General features: G+C 43.0%; 1 protein-coding gene across 3 annotated transcripts in view; it reads left to right on the top strand.

Annotated features, from left to right (window-relative positions):
• Positions 1 to 13,075, top strand: part of PCSK5 (proprotein convertase subtilisin/kexin type 5) — a 500,900-nt gene that overhangs the window by 408 nt on the left and 487,417 nt on the right. The window lies entirely within an intron of this gene.

The raw sequence follows: 13,075 nt of genomic DNA on the forward strand, positions 1-13,075 counted from the left end.
GCTCTCCAAAGTTGCTACGATTTGTGTTTTGTTTACTTGTTTCTTGCAAATCAGGAGGGACAGGTAGGGTCTCTGGAAGGATCACGAGTGTACATAAGTAGTTTCAGACCCGAGCGGACTTTTGCAGTGGAAAGTCCGGGAGCAGTGGACTCTCTTAGTGATTAAAGGGTAAGCACGCTCCTGGTGCCGGCTCCCTGTGGTTTCTGAGAGCCGGGATAAGGGGGGAGGCAAGGAAGGGAAAGCCTTTCCTGCTCGGACCTGAATTTAGCCCTGAAAAGAAGTTTCCTCTTTTAGGAGCCAGAGAACCTCTGGTCACTCAGTGAAGGCGCCAGAGGCGTGGAGGGCTGGAGCTAGACTCGAGAAAGGGGAGAGAGGAGGCGGCCGGACCCGGCGTGAGCGAAGACTTGTGGGGAGACCTCCTGGCTTCTGCTCTCAAACTGGATAAGCGTGGGGGCTTCTAGATGGAGAGCCGGAGTGGGAGGTGTCAAACTTCCAAGACCACTGACCTGGTTCTGCTTTGGAAAACAGCGGGTCTTCCTTCTGGGAGTTACGTGCGGGACCCGGAGGTGGCGGTGGCGCGGGGTTTTCGTGAGGTGCTTTGGGAGGAGTTGCCCAGCTGGGGACTCGAAATTGAGGGATGTTATGAGAATGATTGGAAGCACTACAGATTTGGACGTACCTCCGGGCTTGGCTTCCTCGCTCTCTTTCCTGCAAGAAATGGATGGAAGGGGCAGTGGAAGCAGGTCCCAGAAAGTGCGCCCCTATCCTTACATCCCTCCCACTCGCTTCCCCTGGCCTGGCCTGAGGAGTGGCGCTGGTCTGACTCTGATGAGACTCTAATGGGGGAGGGAGGCGAGGGTGATAGAGGCGCCCTCACAGCAGACCGCTGATGGGACTGCTCTGGCTGCACGCGCCCCGCGTGCTCTGCCTGGATGAGGGGGGAAGAAGATGCCGGCTGGGTTCCCTGGAGCAGGAGAGCACAGACTGTTGGTTTCTGATGCTATGGAACTCCACGGCTAGGAACACATCCTCCAGCATGGGTACTCTGGGCTGCCTGGGGGACACGGCATCCAGAGCAGGCAGAGCTGCTGCTACTGCATCTAGCAGGAGCATTGGGGCTTCGGAGGAGCAGAAGGGGCCAGGTGAGAGCATCTTGCTGCTGTTTGAGGGGCCAGAGAGTGGACATATTCTGGAGAAACCAGTCTAGTGGAGGGCTGAGACCAAGGCAAGGGGCATGGTCTGTATTTCTCGTCCCCCGGTCTAACACACACCGGAAAGGAAGCCACAGCCAGCCAGATTTTTTTGTCTGAGTGCTTGTCATTTTCGGGAGATTTTCATCCTAATGGCTTGTTGGGATTCTACCTGCTTCTTCTGTCTTCTTCTTCTGGAAGAAAACATTAAGTCTATTCAAATCTTATTTACATGAGCTTGAAGTTGGGGGGTGCTGCATGTGACCTGGGGAATGTAAAAGGAAATACTAATAATAAAAGTAGTCATGTTAATAATCTTTCCAGATGCATCTTTCAGGTTCAGCTAACACTGGGCATCTCCCATAAAAAAAGGCATATTTGGAAGAATAGTTCTTGACCGTACACTTACTTCATAATCCACAGAACAACCATTTTTGTTGAATATTACTTCACTTACAGCAACAGGGAAACCAATATTCTGGAGAAGTTACCCACAAAGGTCACCTATCTAGACAGTACAAGGGTGTGAATCAGATCTAGGACTGTGTGGTCCAGGCCTATGCCTGCGGGTGAGGATGAAAGGAAGGCGGAAGAAAGTAAAATCCCCATTTCCCTGAATTCTGATTTAGTGACTCAGTAGATGGAAAGCAAATATCCAGGCTTAATACACAGATACCTAATTTCAACGGACCTGGACTTCTTGAACCTAAGCAGCTTCAGGAATTATGAAAGTGGAAAAATCTATATCAAAATAAACTCATTAAATATAACTTACACATTTGGAACCTGGCAGAACTGGGGAGAAGAAATTGTCACAGAACTCATTTTTGAATAACCAAACATTGCAATATCCTGCAACCTTGTCTGACTTTTTACAAAGGGCTTTATCGTGAAGATCCGTGGATTTTCATTTAAAAGGTAATGCTAAGAAAATTTACATTCAGGTAACACCACATGTGGTTTATTGTGGTTTTTGCAATGCCAGTGAGGAAATTGAGAGCTTACAGGGGTGACAGAGGACTCCTTGAACTGATGCCCTAACCAGTGTAAAAACAATTCTTACAGTGAAAAGCATTTCCTCTGTAGATCAAAGGGCTAAGTCTTGAAGGTGGTAAATTGAGTTCACACAAGCAATATCATTGCACTGTAAGGGCCATCCTTTTGTTGTTCTTTCCTTATATCAGTAAGCCAGCTGTGGTTCAGTTGAGGGCAGTAACTAATTTGCAAACATCTCTAGAATGTGCCCCTGTTTTTAAGCATTTGGGCTTGGGGTCCCACCTCATGTGTCACAGATTGGAACTGAGGCCTTTTATTGTTTCTATAGTCATTTAATATCCTGGTAGTATTTTTGAGGTCTTTCTGTGTAATATTTTAGGTGAATAAGGTAGTGACTTTGTACCACAGTGAAACTCTGGTTTTGAATATCTGTTCAGTGTCATGTTTTGTGTAGCATCTTAGCATTTAAAAGCAACCATAGGTACATTTCTGGCCTGGAGATTTCTACAGAAAATCTGGCCTGTCGTGTTCAAGAAAGGTAGTATGTAGAGAGTAACACAGGAGAAATAAGCAAACAGGCAAAAAGAACATGCTTGACATCCTGGAAGGGAACAATAATGAGGCTTTTCTTGGCTTTGGTTCTAGAGATAGCAGTTGTTTTGGTAGATTCTCACATAATGTTTGTATTTTGTGCATGGTTATGCCTCGAAACTCTAAAATGATGCTGTAACTAGTAATAGTTTTCATGTCATTATATATCATATTTTGCTTGGCATTACAATCAGCTCTAGAAAGTCCTGCATTTCTTCTCCTCCAAGACCCAACTCCAAGCTGTCTCAATATTTATCATAATGAGCACTGCTAGTCTGGCTAAGGGTAGGTACATCTGTCTGTTGGTCCACACCGGGGTGGAAAAAAGAGGCCTAGTTTTTAGCTAGCAGTGTAGTGGTGAGAGGATGAAAAAGACATGAAGGAATAAGACCCAACATGATGTTAATTGTGAACCTTTCTTTGGGTGCAGTCTACAAACCTGGAGGAAAACTTCTGGCTATTCAAACCCAGAGAGAAGGTCCTCTGTAAAGATTGTTTGCTCTGTGCACCAGCTGCGTTTATCCTTCTGTGAAGTGCTTTTAATTCTTGATTCCAAACTGAGATTATCAGATTACCCTCCCTGCCCTCCCCCTAAAAAAAAAAAAAAAAAAAAAAAGCGTGACTTATCTTGAGCAAGATTCCAGAAAGATAAAGCCAGCTGAGAGTAATATTGGGGAGAATGTTTTACCTGGCAGTCCCCTTGAGAGCAGAGACTTGGAAACTCTACAGATGCCACTTGCAAGGTCTAGGAAAGCAGGAAAGTCAGTGAACTTAAAGGAGCCCCCCGTTCCTTCATCTGTAAAAGAATAAATGAGATAATAGAGGGAGTCGGCTCTGCACTGCTCAGCACATAGTTAAGTAGCTTTGGAAGGCTGTTGAATCCGGATCTGAAATAAGTGAGATTCAGACTTTATTTAGGTATGATAATAGGGAGACATTTTTATGATGGAAAATGCAACACACTGAAGATCAGGAAAATATGTTTGATGACTGAGTCAAAAAAGCTAAATCAGAGTTATATAGACAGGGAAACGGGTTTTCCATTTCAACTAACAGTTTGAAACAGTTTAAAATAGTTTTCTGCTGGGTTCTAAACAATTCTGGCTGATTTCCCATGGCAGTGCTCCCCTCCCTGGTTGATCTTTGCTGTAATCCATTAAATAATGTAGGATAAGCTCACTGGAAATGGAAGAAAGGGAGAAAAAATAATCTGAAGACTGAATATTTTATAAAGCACCTTGCCTTGGTACATTATGAGAGATCATATATGAATTCCTATTTCACTTAATTCTGAATGTGGTTTGCATGAGAAAGGTGACAAGAACCATTTTCCAAATCAGCAGGACAGGATGCTTTAGCAGGAAGAACCTTGTTCAGCAATGTCCTGAAGGTCTCTCACTTTCTTGGTTAGTTTTGACCTGTGAATAATGTGGGATGCTTGAGGTGCTGGTAAACAGTGGAGGGTGAGTACCCAGTGCTCATGGATCGCTTCAGAAATAGGGGACAGGGCTAGTCTGGTGGGTTGTATGGGAGTGCACTGTGCTCCCCTAGTTAAATCCTTAGGCCTTTGTAAATGGATGTGGGAGTCCCAGAGTGATTGCTGTGTGATGCATTTGGCTTTGCACCAGGCAAGAACCTTGGCTCTGATTTCCATACCCAAGAACCTTAGCTCTGACCTCTGCTAGCCACCCTTACATGCTTGGTTCTCATGAGTGAGGGAACCTTTCAGGAGAAAAAGCCGTTCAGAGCGCTTGGCCTGCTGATGGTGGGTCTGTTGCTTTAACCTCATAGGCTAGGAATGGCTTGTATGTGGCCATTGGGATTTTCGGGGTCTATTTGAAATGAAACAATGCATTTTTGTGAGCCCCAAGGCAGTTGAATTTGCCTTATGACTATCTTTAATGAGTTTATATCCAAAGGTCCTAACCTTAAAGGTCAGCCAGAGAAGCAGGGTAGTGCGCTGGGAAAGTGTCCAGCCATGTCTGACTCTTTGGTTAAGGGAGGGAATCGTGACCCAGAAACATCCCCTGGGCAGGGAGGGGTATTTGTGTTGCCGGTTCAAGTTATGCGAAGCAGTGTCTGGGTTTTCCCCAAGGCTGAAGTATCTGCAGACATCTCTGTGCCTCGGGATTTGATCACTTGGCTAATTCAGGTTGAATTAAATGACAAAGAAGCTGACTTTGGCTTCCTGGTTGGTAAAAATGAACACACATAGATGCTCATGTTATGAATATGCCACATATATGAATTTTTATATTAGGATTAAATTTGCACATAGTTTAGGGTTGCAAAGAGTCAGACATGACTGAGCTACTGAACTGACTAGAGTGCAATTGCGCGAGCAACATTCTCACTAGTTCAACAGATTACACCTCTCTACCTAAGTGTACCAAGGAGGAACTATCCAGGCCAATAAACTCTTCTATTTGAGTTAACCCTAGGAGCAAAGAGAGATTAGAAAGAAAACTAAACTAAGTCAGGAGGTTTCAATGAAACTCTAGGGTTTTCCCTTTTATTTATCAACCTGACCCTCAAGTTGGGTACCCGAGCACCTGCCCCATCTACCTCTCAGGATTGCTGTGTTATCGAGTGCCCTAAGAACAAACATGAACATATAAATAAAGACAGACATAGAAAGTATCATATGATCTATAAGGGCTCCAAGGAGATGGAGGCTGCTCCAGAGGAAAAGTAAGAGAATGCAGGAGTTACTAGGAGTTTCTCTAGTGGAGCACTGGTGAATTTCCAGGTTCTCGTAATTGCCCCTGGGGATCTACTGGAAACAGAAATGGTGAGGAGTCAGTGTGGCATCTGACTCTCCATTGTTGTTGTTCAATCTCTCAGTCATGTCCAACTCTTTGAGACCCCATAGACTGCAGCATGCTAGGCTTCCCTGTCCCCCACCATCCCCCGGACCTTGCTCAAACTCATGTTCATTGAGTCAGTGATGCCATCCAACCATCTCATCCTCTGTCATCCCCTTCTCCTCCTGCCTTCAATCTTTCCCAGCATCCGGGTCTTTTCTAATGAGTTGACTCTTCGCAACAGGTGGCCAAAGTATTGGAACTTCAGAATCAGTCCTTCCAATGAATATTCAGGATTGATTTCCATTAGGATTGACTGGTTTGATCTCCTTGCAGTCCAGGGACTCTCAAGAGTCTTCTCCAACACCACAGTTCAAAAGCATCAATTCTTTGGTGCTCAGCCTTCTTTATGGTCCAATTCTCACATCCACAGATGACTACTGGAAAAACCAAAGCTTTGACTAGATGGGCCTTTGTTGGCAATGTCTGCTTTTTAATATGCTGTCTAGGTTTGTCATAGCTTTTCTTCCAAAGAACAAGTGTCTTTTAATTTCATGGCTGCAGTCACCATCTGCAGTGATTTTGGAGCCCAAGAAATAAAGTCTCTCACTGTTTGCATTGTTTCCCCATCTATTTGCCATCAAGTGATGGGACCATATGCCATGATCTTCATTTTTTGAATGTTGAGTTTTAAGCCAGCTTTTTCACTCTCCTCTTTCACCTTCAACAAGAGGCTCTTAATTCTTCATTTACTGCCATAGCGGTGGTATCATCTGCATATCTGAGGTTATTGATATTTCCCTCGGCAATCTTGTTTCCAGCTTGTGCTTCATCCAGCCCAACATTTCGCATGGAAAGTCTCACATTTCCCCTGAGAGCCTTGGAGGGTGGTGTAGGGCTGGGACAGCTGACCAGAACATCAAGCAGCCAGAGTCCCCATCTCTTGGTTGAACAGCTTTGGTTTATAAGGCATATGCGATGTGGAGGTTGCATGATTTTTTATTTTTATATAGACAATCAAACATAGTCTTTTAAGTTTGACTCAAATATGAGTTATGTGTAGGAGAGTAGTGGGAAATAAAACTGAAATATAGAGAGGCCCATAAAGAATACAGATGGGACTCTTGAGTACATGTGTGAAAAACCCAACTCATACTGCTCAAATAAAAACGATAAACAGGCAGATAAGGGAACAGGGATTCTGTTGGTTTAAACAGATCTGCATGCCTTTATGTGCAGTTCTAAAGGCAGAAGCTGAAACTTTTTGCAGCCAAACCTCATCTCATCCATACTTTCTTCATGGCAAAAACCTACCCTGACCTAAACTGACATCAAGTAGGACATTAATGTGTTTGATTGCAGAAGTCTGTTACTGAGTTTGATTTTGAGGATGTTGTCCTTGATCCACATAGAGTGTATATTACATTCCACTGTACTTTTCTCATCTGAAGAATTATGAATTTCTGAAACACATCAAGTTTCAGAAAAGTGATTATGGGTCTATCCAGCTGAAAAGTCAGAGGTAGTACTAACATCGGATTCTTATCTGTTTCCCTGTATTTGCTTCATTTTCAGTCAGGCCCTTTCCATGAGCAGTAGAGCTCTTTTGATTCTTAGTACCTCTCTTATGCAGTCTTGAAATTAACCCCTGAAAAAGATTGTAGTTCTTCCCAATTGAGTCATATCCCTATTTTCAGGCCAGTCCCTTTGTTTGTGGGGGTGGTGGTGTTTTGGTGAGTTAGCTTGGGTCACTTGTCCTCCCTTGAAGCGAGGGAGATGTTGACATTGGGTGGGCACCCTGCCAACTAAGGAAGGACAGTTTCCTAAAAGAAGAGAGGATGCCACCACTAGACTGAAGGAAAGGAGATGTAGAACAAGAAAAATACCCACTACAAATCAGATTATATAAAGCCTTAAATGTCTAGGTTAGGGAGTTTCAACGTGATCAAGGAAGATAAAGAATTACATTGAAGTTCCCTGAGAAGGAGGCAACACCCTATTGATTCAAAACACATGAGAATCTACCATGTAATCCATAATATACTCTCTGCTCTCAGGGACCTAGGGTGTTTTTATCCATAACCACTGTTAAGGAAGGCAAGTACTGATGGAGTCTCAGGCAGTGCAGTATGGTTCAGCCTTGCCTGGTGGGGAATTCGCTGGTAGCTGTGTGCATAATGAACTGGAGGAGGCAGAGAAGGTATTGTGTTGGGCAAAGTTATTGTTATAAACACAGAACTTGGGAAAACGGAAAGAATAGATTCGGAAGCTCTAGTACAATTGGATTCAATATGGCTTAGTTATCCAGTGGAAGGGGACGATGAGACAGAGTGAGAAGATGAAGAGGAAAGAGTTTATAGCTTGGGACCAGGAAGATGGGGGTCATCTGTGGAATGAGGACAGCCTCAGGAGCGTTTCGGGGAACCACATGGGAGGCCCAGCTGTAGCGTTGTCAGCAGGTAGAGAGCCATACAGATGGAAATGTACAGTAGCCCAGTAGCCGGAAGAGAATTTAGGGCAGGAGAGAAGTGAGCACTGCCACTCAGCCATCTCAGTATGAGTAAAGCTGTGAAAGGACGCAGGATGCTAAGACGTGAAGCAAACAAGATGGGAGGGCTGAGAACACAACCCGAAGGAATGTCTCCATGTAGAGGGCAAGGGGTATAGGGAGTAGATGAAGAGGGTGGGGAGGCCCTGAAGACACAGTCAGGAAGCCACAGAGAGCTACACTAGAGAAAATCTAGGTGATGAGAATTGGAACATGGTGCCCATGCTCTTAACACCAGTGCTTGACCGAATAGTGAGGGGACGTTCCACTGCTCATCTGCCCGCCCTCCTACGTCATCTCCCTTCACCTCTTTCTCATCAATGTCCTGGTGTATTTAGGATCATAGGTATAGAACTAAAAGGGTTTGAATCCTAATATTGCCTCTTCCTAGCTGGGGCACCCTAGGCGAGCATCTTAAAGATGCTTAAAGAAGCACCCATCCGTCTTACTTTCTTCATGTGTGAATAAGATCTAATAGTATTATTTCCCTCCTAGAATTGTTGTGAGGATTAGTTAAAAGTAGTTAGAATGGTGCCTGGTGCATATTACATACCCAGTAAATCTCAGTTGTCTTATCTTGTTTTTTAAAGCCAAGTTGTGCTCAGTTTCTATATACTTACCATTATATTGTGAGGCTTTTCCAATGTTACTGAATACTTTTACACACACTTTAATGGCTGCATAATTGAAGGTACCATACTAAGTTGCAGTTAGTGTGACCATATACCAGTCAGTCCTAACGGAAATCGGTCCTGAATATTCATTGGAAGGACTGATGCTGAAGCTGAAACTCCAATACTTTGGCCACCTGATTCAAAGAACTGACTCATTTGAAAAGACCCTGATGCTGGGAAAGATTGAGGCAGGAGGAGAAGGGGATGACAGAGGATGAGATTGTTGGATGGCATCACCAACTCAAGGGACATGAGTTTGAGTAAGCTCTGGGAGTTGGTGATGGATAGGGAAGCCTGGCGTGCTACAGTCCATGGGGTCGCAAAGAGTTGGATATGACTGAGTGACTGAACTGAACTGATACCATATTTTGCAAGGGAGAGCACTAGTTTATGCCTGAAGTAAATCAGTTCACCTCCATTCAGCATTTTTTTAAATATCCCCTTCACTTTCAAACATATCTGAGTTTGGCAGAGAAATGATATGGTCAGGCTGATTGAATGTGTGTGTTTGTGTGTGGGTGTGTAATTGCATATCTGTTCTTCCACTAGCTGGGAAAGCCAGGCTGTGCCTCATTCCTATTTGTATCCCCAGCACCAAGCACAATGGGTGGCATAGGGGAAGCCCAGTGGGCACTTGGGGCAGCAAGCATAATGGATACACCTAGAGAGGAATGGATTTGGAAAGCAAGAGGAACATGGGTGCCTTGAGACTAAAGAGGAATGAAGGTGAATGGAGATTTAGGGAGTTCATGTTGGGGAGAAAAGGAAGCGAGCATGTGTGGACAATGGCCTGGATCTCATTATCAGTTCAGAGGTGAAGGCCACTGGCAGAGAGAGGGGGAACTGGGTGAAATTAGTGGCCCAGTGCTTCAGTGTTTGGGAACATTGTTAGGGAATTCTGATAAGAGATAATGACCAATGCCAGTGAGAAGAGTTGCCAAATAGTGATGGCAGTAGCTGCTTTTATGTAGTTATTGCTCAGTAAGTAGTGGTTAACAGAAAGAGTGAGAAAATGAACCAGCCTCCATTGCTTTGTGCTTTGGTCACTAATACTCAGGAACCTGAGGTTAGATAAAGACAAAACAGGGAGTTAGAATGTGTTAGGGTGAGAAAGAAAGGAACGAGAGACTGTGGGAAGCTGGGGGTGATGGGGATGAATGGTTCTTGAATGCAAAGGATTCCATCTTTGAAATGATAGACCACAGTGTCCAGGTTTTGAGGAGTGGTAAAGCCAAAATAGGACTGGTGAACCGAAGGAATAGGGAAGTTATAAAGGCTGTAGTTCAAAATGGAAATGGAAAGCCAGTTTGGTAAGAGGAGTAGAGGTGGAAAGATGGAAGCCATCCCAGAGGGTAATTTTGTTTGTATAGACTAGAGCTATGCTGCATAAAGTTAAGGTCTAAGGTGGGATGACCAGACAGAGAACAGGTGAAGGCCAGTGAATTGGATGGAATCAGGAAACGGTGAGACTGTGATATTAACAGGGTTATCAGCTTGGTTAAGATAAGGTTTCCACATATTTCATGCTGGTGTACCCACTAGGCAGATAAACATGAAGTCTGCCCCATACTTCAGTTCTCCTTTGGTAAATTTAGGTATTATCTCTACTTTACACATCTGTGCATTACTATTTGCACTGCAGGTCCTGTGTCAACTTGAGGGATAAAGACAGACACATGAGCGATTGCTTTCAACTCTCAAATGAACCTTCCCATATTTGATTTAAAACCTGAAGATTGTGTTGAGCACTGAATATGGAGGGAAGGTGTAAACAGCGAATGTGAAGCCAGGAAGAATATTTAAGGGTGATTTTAAAGTGTTTTGTATGATGTCCCATTTTATGTTTGCCTCTACCTTTTAGCTGTCATGTAGACTATTTTCCATTATAATAAATAATTATACCTATAATTTATTCACATCATGTATTCTGCCCTTTACATAATTATAAAATATAATGAAACTATGTATCTTTTATGTATTCTTAGTTTAACTTTACTGCCTTATAAGAATATGGATATATTTTGAAATATGTTTTCAATCTTATTTATAATTTGCTCTCTGTATAATGTATAATATTTTTAGATTGCTCCCTACAATCTTAGATTAATCTTGTTTGCATTTATATGTGAATCAGATTGTTCGGTTAGGGTGAGCATCATACAAGAAGCATGAAGTTTCTAGTTGAATGTTCTGTGCGTTATGCGTGCATGCTCAGTTGTGTCCGACTCTGTGACCCCAAGGACTGTAGCCCACGAGGCTCCTCTGTCCATGGGATTATCCCAGCAAAAATACCTGAGTGGGTTGCCATTTCCTCCTCCAGGAGATATTCCTAACCCAGGGACTGAACCCATGTCTCCTGTGGCTTTTGCATTTGCAGGCAGATTCTTTACTGCTGAGCCACCTGGGAAGCCCTGTCTGTGCATTATCTAAGGGGTTAATTCTGTCCTGGGCAAATTGCTTTGTGGATACCCTGCCATCATTGAAACTGGTTAAGATTTATTAAAAACAAGTCCTTCCCTGCTGCCTTTCCCAGTGTGCGTATATGTGTACACACACAAATATATATCTCATATATATTTTCCCTGAGTACTTAAGGGCTGATATTTTTGTAATAAGTACTCAAGACCTGGTATTTTTCTACTCTGAGAAGCTCTTACAGCTGTAAAAATATACCAGTTCTCTCCATATCAATGTTCCCAGGCTTGTACCTTGTTTTCACTAGTTGAAGTTTCTCAACCATAATAAAACTGGGCAGTGCTCACGAGTTTGAATGCAGTGCAGGCGGGAAGACAGTTTCAGGACCTTTAGCCTTGTAAGCGTATATCCATAACTACAAGTTTAGAAGTTTGCCGCTTACTCATCCTGGGCCTATTCTAGGTGCATTTAACTAATATGTTTTTTGTTTTTTTTTCCTCCTGTATGTGTGTGGGACCCATTCATCAATTTCAGCTTTTCAAGAGAAAACTAAATTGTAGGCCATTTAAGATTTATTATAGCCTAGTTTCCAGCAAAACCTTTTCTCTTTATTTTTTTTAACCTTGGGGTGTCTTTCCACTTGTTTGGTGCTCATGAGCCAGTTTACCAAGTGCTGCATTGTTTGACTCACGATAGGATGATGTCATTGCTTCTGGGCCGGTTGGACAATGCTGAGAATCAGTAAACAAAACTCAGGGATGAAAACAGGTGACTTGAATTCTCCTGTAGGTCCTGCCCTGCCACAAATTTTCCACATACTTATGAATTGGTCACAGGTTGTTGTTGTTTTTCCTATCTTAAAGGATTAGTTTTATTCATTGTTTTATTTTAAAAATAGTGATTGAAGGATACCATCAAGAAAGTCAAAAGACAACCCACAGAATAGGAGAAAATATTTGCAAATCACATCTGATGAGAGACTTGTATCCAGAATATATAAGGAACACCTACACTCAATACTAAAAGACAAATAACCCAGTTAAAAATGGGCACAAAAGATCTGAATAGACACATCTCCAATAAGCACATGAGAAGATGCTCAATATCATTAGTCATTAGGGAAATGCAAATCAAAACCACAATGAGATACTAATTCACATCATACTCAATTGGACTGCTATAATCAGAAAGACAGATAATCACAAGTGTTGGCAAGGATGTGGAAAAATTGGAACTCTCATATGCTATTGGTAGAAAAGCGAAGTGTTGCAACCACTGTAGGAAGACGATCTAGCAGTTCCTTGAAAGGTTAAATGTATTAGTAGAAGTACCATATGATCCAACAGTTCCACCCCTAAGTGTACATTCAGGGGAAATGAAACATTTGTTCACACAAACACTTATAGACAAAAGTCCATGGCAGCATTATTCACTGGAGCCAGAAAAATGGAAACAACCCAAATGTCTATCAACTGATGAATGGACAAACAAAGTATAGTGTTTCCTTACATGGAATATTCTGCAATAACAATGAATGAAGTCTAATACAGCTTCCCTGTTGGCTCATTGGGTAAAGAATCCACCGGCAATGTAGGAGACACAGGAGACGCAGGTTCGATCTCTGGATCTGGAAGATCCCCTGGAGTTGGAAATGGCAACCCACTCCAGTATTCCTGCCTGGGAAACCCCATAGACAGAGAAGCCTGGTAGGCTCCAGTCCATGGATTAGCAAGGAGTCTGATATGACTGAGCGACTAAGAACTAATACAGCTACAACGGGGATGAACCTTGAAAACATTTTCCCTTAATGTCCAGAGCAGACAAATCTGCAGAGAAGGAAAGATTAGTTGTCATCTA

This window comes from Capricornis sumatraensis, chromosome 6 (assembly GCF_032405125.1).
Source record: "Capricornis sumatraensis isolate serow.1 chromosome 6, serow.2, whole genome shotgun sequence".
NCBI classification, from domain to species: Eukaryota; Metazoa; Chordata; class Mammalia; order Artiodactyla; family Bovidae; genus Capricornis; species Capricornis sumatraensis.